The sequence below is a fragment of the Schistocerca piceifrons genome, chromosome 9 (assembly GCF_021461385.2).
Source record: "Schistocerca piceifrons isolate TAMUIC-IGC-003096 chromosome 9, iqSchPice1.1, whole genome shotgun sequence".
NCBI lineage: Eukaryota > Metazoa > Arthropoda > Insecta > Orthoptera > Acrididae > Schistocerca > Schistocerca piceifrons.
In genome coordinates this window covers 170552461-170559461 of record NC_060146.1, presented here as the reverse complement: position 1 = coordinate 170559461, position 7001 = coordinate 170552461, and positions in this window count along the sequence as shown.

The window sequence follows — 7001 nt, the reverse complement described above, 5'->3', positions numbered from 1 at the left end:
ATCTGACATTTCACTTCCTGACATTATTGTAACATGTTAACTAGTTACACACACAGACTTGTAATCAACAATCCTATTAACAGCACACTCCCTATGTACAACACTCCAGTCCCAACTTAAAACAGACTCACCGGACACTAATATTGTAGTTTGTAGTTCTCGGTGATCAGTGTGCTGCTATGGGCTGCAGAAGTAACAGCCGTCGATACAGCCACTGAGATGCTGCGACCCCGTTTCCGCAATGGGCAGGACGCTGAGTCGAACACCAGAGACGTCACTGGCTGCAACCACGCCCGGCCGCATCGTAGACAGGCGAAGCCCTCAGCAACACCTCTAATACCAGCCGGAGGAACGCCCCCCAGCTGACGTACTGGGCCTGTTATTTTAGGGAGAAAAAGGTTGTCGGGGTTTACAGCGTTCAGCTGCTGCCCAACAGATATGCCTTCTCGTGGAATAACTGCGTGATCGTACTGCTTGGCTGCGCTCCGTCAGATGCCCACACCCGCGAAGTCGCCACTGGCTGGTGAAGGCTCCACGAGGACTCGCATTGACTTCCGAAGGACTCTTGATGTTTTGTTTCGTACCTGTGTGTCTTAGTTGCACACAAGTCCTGTTTATAAGGTCGCTACGGTGTAGTGTAACGACATAAGTTTTGTATTAATGATTTTCTTTTGACATATGACCATGTGCAGACTTCGTCACCAACATCACTTACAAAACACTTCAAAATTATTTAAACTCTTTTTAAAGTTGTCGCTGAATGGTTCTTGAATGAAACTGTAATTAAAACATCATCATTTGAGTCGTATGCGCAGAATTACGTCACTCAGTCAAATTGGTTTGCGCAAACTTTTTCCAATTTAGATGTCGTTTGTTTCTTCTCAGAAATTGTATTAATGCAAGTTACCTGCTTTAATAAATATTAAAACCACATTGAATAAACTTTCAAGACTCAAACTCGCGATGAACGTTGTCAAAAATTAATAATCTTGTCAAATAAATTAGTAATACTTCTTCCTTAACATAATTCTTCATAAACAAATTCTCAGAACACGTATTTAAACTTTTGTAGTATACACTAGTTTATTATCTTCCTGTATACTACATATAGACGTGAACCTGAGCCTTGACAAGATAGGACTGAACATTTATAACATGATTAAACTTTCTATGACATCATTACAGATTCTTATTTTTTCAGTTTTTAGAAGCACGACGCAACAACTCGGTTTCAGGATCTTCTGTTGCTCTTTGGCTGTCGACCCGCAACGTATAGTGGCCAGCAATTTTCTCTCTGGTCCCGGCAGTGAAGATGCTGTCTCCGTTCGTTGCGCCGTCCTCTCCGTACATGAAACATAAAAATAAATACAAAACTTTAGATAATTCACAAACATTACAAATTTTACAAAATACATAAACAAAACACTACATTAAACTTATATTCACCTGCAAACTGGGATAACACTGGTGGATGGGTGACGCTTCAATTTCGCGTCCCACTACACTTATTCTGCTATATTCACTTAACTTATCAGTCAGTTCCTCACTACATGCTCGCACCATATCTTACGAGCTAACAAATAACCTTCTCTCGCTTCCTTTGGTTTTCTCTCACAGTTTTCTTTCTGCTGAATGCATGTTGTGTCTCAGTTGATGCTGTTGTAATGTGTTGAGGGCCGGATCCACTCTTGCCCTACTGTGTCACTTCTTACTTTATCCTGACTCTCTGACGTGAATTGATTTTGTCTGTGGCCGTGTTAATGAGTTTTAATAAAAACTTCTAATTTGCTACTCTTTACTATTCAGTGCCATAAAACGTCTCTTCTCTTTAAAAAATTCGTCTTGAATTTATTACTAAATAGCCTACACTTGTACTGTAATTGAAGAAGTTACTCTATATCTGTTCTCTGGGTCGCTTCTCAACCTAAGTGTTGAGTTTTAGTCAGCTCAACTAGTCTATTTCGTCATTCTATCCCAGTTGCATACACTGTTTACACTTTACACTTACATTACTTATTACTAGTTTGTATCCACTCCACACTTATCTAATGGACAGATGCCTCACTTGATTGAGGTATCTTACATAATATACAGAATAAGTTGCACAGCTCAACACTAGAACCAAGATTTTGCATGTTGTTAATTCAGTGAAAATAAATGTATTTTGTCTATGTTTCTTGTGGTTTGTTTCACATGTTGCAATATTTGATTGACTGAATTTTGTCATTTGTCTGAAGTTATTAATTCGTCTTGGGATTGTGACAAAGTGAAATCTAAGGTATTGTTAAGAAAAGTTAGGTTTTGACTAGGTAATATGTGTGGTGGTTCCTCTGGCCAATACACGTTGATTGGGAGATGTCAGTCACTGTTGTACCCGTGATGTTAGCTGGAAGGTGATATTGCCTTCCTGATATTTCCCATCTACTGCAGTTAACAATCCATTGCCCTGTAATTCTAGTATCATTATCTCAGCTGGCTTACCGTTTTTATAGCAAGTAATAATTACTGATTCAGGTGTAAAAATGGAGTAAATCCGGTGATCTCAAATTTTCTGGAATTTTGGCTGAGGAGTTAAGATCTTTTTATCATAGTCTACTGCTTTCCCTAACAAAAACTGCGTTTAACATACTTGGTTGTACATTTGTATACAATTGTTGCCCAAATAATAACATGTTGCGTAGTACAGTCTCTTAAATCTGCTACAGACGTAATGACATGATCATCTCTCTGTCTAGAAATTAATAATACTTCATGAGTTTGTATTTGTACCTGTTTCCTAATTGTATTCTATTTAATCATATATGAATCTATCGTGTAATACTGGTATTGCACGTTGATGTCTACTACTAGAAACTGAGTTTTGTTGCCATTTGTGGTAGTTTGTAGCATTAAAAGGTCCAAAGTTATCCAAGACTATCATAGAAAATGGTTTATCAGTTTCAGATAGTCTCTGTAACTGAAATTTCTGATGACTCAAATCTGCTCTTTGTGCACGTGGTATGCAGTTTCCTTCATATTGTTCTACATCACTATGATGCGTTTTCCACCAAAATCTTTCAGCTATACGTCTGTCAGCTGCCTTTTCCCCTTCATGAGCTGATAAGAACTGTTTGTGCACTTGACATAATGCTTCAATTATCAGTGCTACAGAAACTACAATGTAAGGTCTGCACTATGTAGATCTGCATAGCAAGCCTTCTTGCATTTCAAACTGAGGTTGCTTTCGAAATCTACATACTTGTAATACTGCAGTCGTCCTGCTTAGGGTTTCAACATTTTCTTGTATGACTCCTTGTTTATGAATTACTTCATAGTTGAACTCTAAGACCAATTACATTAATTTACTTGATGGATCTTTCAACATTACTAATCATTTTAAAGATGTGTGGACTGTAATCACTTTCAACTGCTGACTGTACAAATAGCAACGAAAACAAGGTATTCTGTAAGTTAAGTGCTAACATTTGTTTTTCAATTGTATAATAATTAGTATCAAGCCTATTCCATTGTCTAGGTGTATACGCAACTGGATGTTGCTTCCTATCGACATTCTGACGTAAAATACAACCTAAAATATTGTTGGAGGCATCACACAAATGTATGAACTGTTCAGAGTGAGGGAACATTAAAACAGGATCTGACATCAATATACCCTTGAGTTTATCGAATGCCTCTTGACACTGTGAGGTCAGCCGAAAGCTAACACCTTTTTATAGCCAGTTAGATACTGGCTGTGCAATTTTGGCGAATCCTTTCACGAACTAGTGATAATAATTGTTCAATCCAGTAAACGACACCAACTGTTTACTAGTTTTTGGCGTCAGAAAATCACTTACGGCGGAACTAAGCCGAGGATCTCTCGCCATTCTGTCTTAACTGATAATATGACCAAGGTAGATAACTCATGTCTGAGAAAAATGGCATTTCTCCACACTAACTTTAATGTGTCCTGTCCTCGATCTACAAAATACTTCATCCAGACATTTAACATGATCTTCTATAGTTCTCGAATACAAAATTATATAAACACACACAATACACACTCTTGGTTTTAATTCACAGATATCCCATCAAACAGGTGTTGGAATGTAGTTGGAGCATTTTTAATAGAAGGAGCATTCTTTGATATTGATAATGCTCTGAAGATATTGCGAAATTTGTTTTGGGTCTATCCTATGGAAACATTTGCAGTTTTTGAAAACTACTTCTCAGATCAATCGTAGAAAAATATTTATGTCTTCGTAGGTTGTGTAACATATCCATGATGTTTGGGGTCACACACACCTCTGTTGTGGCTCGTGCACACAAGTAATGGTAATTTCAACAAAATCGATATTTTCGAATACTGTCCACTGAATTTTTGGCTACAATAACAATATTTGTTGACCATATGCTATCGCTATGCTCGATAATACCTTTACGTAATTGTTGATGTATAAATTCGTCTACTAGTGGCTGTAGGTGTTCCACTATTCTATATCGTTTTCTATACACTGGTGGATTTTCGCCTGTTGGTATGCTGTGATGTGTGATATGCATTGCTGGTAGTGGACCAACTGAACTGAATGAAACATATCCCAACAGCAAAGTTTCGATTGTTTCACGATCACTGTCTTTCAGATGACGAACCTTGGCATGCAATACAGACACATTGATGGTTTGATGCCTCAATCACCTTGTTGTCTATTGATATCCTCATTTTCTAGTATATCTAACCTAGCTATAATTATTTCTTTCGTGAGATTCACTTCCCAACATTATCAAAGTTTGCCAAAATCATCTGATTAATGTTAATTACACTCACAATGCTTCTTGTATAAAATGGAGCGTCTCACCTAAGGTTTCCTTGTTCTGCAGTGGCTCAACCACAGATAATCTCTGCTGTGGCACATCGAAATCTGCAGACAGCAAAACAACTTCCATGTACCAGCACATACTTTGTCATGCGTAATTGTCTTTAATATGCAATCATACCCAAAAGTAGACAGCTAATACTGTGGTTCAAAAGCATCTGAATTGTTACTTTGTGCCATTAAGGGCTCTCAACAAGGGAAGTGTCCAGGCATCTCAGAGTCAACCAAAGCAATGTTGTTCGGACATGGAGGAGATACACAGAGGTAGGAACTGTCAATGACATGCCTTGCTCAGGCCGCTCAAGGGCTACTACTGCAGTGGATGACCGCTACCTAAGGATTGTGGCTCGGAGGAACCCTAACAGCAACGCCAACATGTGGAATACCGCTTTTCGTGGACAAACAGGATGTCATGTTACTCCACAAACTGTGCACAGTAGGCTGCATGATGCACAACTTCACTCCCAATGTCCATGGTGAGGTCCATCTTTGCAAACACGACACCATGCAGCTCGGTGGGGATGGGCCCTACAACATGCCAAGTGGAGCACTCAGAATTGGCATCACGTTCTCTAGTAGTAAGTGGGAACATTGAGTGCACTAAGAGATTATTTCACGATCAAACCCAACCCTCAATCAAAAAGATATTCAAAAATTATATTTGAAAATTTAAACCTGAGATCACCAAGGGATGAGGTCTAGATTGTGAATTTGTTATCATTACTTTTGGTTCTCTTCCTTCCTTTATACTTTAGTTAAATATTACTATCTTCAAAAAACTGAAAGTCCCAGTTATTTTTTCAATCCTGTCTGGAAAAATAATTTTAAGTTTACTATCAAGCTCCATGCAAATTTTCTCTCCATATCTAGTTTTTAAATGTTCACAGCTTGTAATGTAATACAATTGAATTACTTCTACCTCACTAATCTTTTTAAACAAATTAGAATTTCTTGTATTCTTTAGCTTCTTCAGTACAGTATCCATTTATACAGAATAAAAAAGTAATATTAATATTTTTAATCTATATAAATATGACTAATGTGTGGGATGTACTTAAATTTGATATTTTTGTAGATAGAAATAACGAACCAAGAGAGAAGCAAGTTCGATGTAATATTTGCAAAGAATATTGTAAACCATCTATAATTACAGAACATTTGAGAAGTTAGGTCCATACTGAAATTATTAATATATTAAAGCAAATTTACAAAGAAAAATACAGAATGAAATTTAATAGTTATGATAAAACTGATAAGGAAATATGAGAGGAAATAGAAAACTCAGATTCTTTCTTTTTATGACTCTAAAAAAGTAGTGAATTATAATTTAAAATAACTAATATAAAAAATACAAAATATATTAAAATCATTATTTTTTAATAGTTTCTCAATCAATAATTAGAGGTTTATAAGATAGAGAATACAATAAAAAACTAATAAATGTATATTATTGGTATAATAAATGTGGGTGAATTTTATTTTTACATTAGAAGATATAGAAAAAATCTAATCGTATAAAAATGTATTAAATAATAAATAATTTTTAATATTCATAAGGCACTGTATAATAATTTTCTAGAAATACTCTTTTATCATAGTTAAATGAGAATTCTTACTTATCCTGTTTGTTGACTAGATTTATAGTATCAACATCTCTAGTGATCTGACTGTATTGTAGCTGTATCTTTTCCTTCATTTCACTTCTAGCTTTGAGTTCACTTACTTTCAAATTATTAACAGTTCTTGTAGGAGGAGGTAAATTATTTTGAAGCGATTAAATTAATCAAATCATCTTTTTTAAATCTGCTATTAACTCATACATTATTGCTTCTGCAATAATAATGGAGGTGAACGACTAATCTCTCTAAAAGCCTCAGTCATTAATTAAGGACAAAAAACATTATGTTTATTAGAATGAGAAGTCTTATTATTGTAGTAATTAAATTTTACCTTCAGTTAATTTTATGCATTTGAGTGACTCTAAATGTCTTTTATAATCACTTGCATTTATTTCTTTTCCACATTTACACACCATTTTTCTTTTAGCTTGCCTTCTAGTTGGAAAACCTTACATTTATTTGAGAGTTTGTTCCTAGCTGAATGGTTGATGTAGAAACTTAAATCTTAAATACCTTGAGAGCCTACACA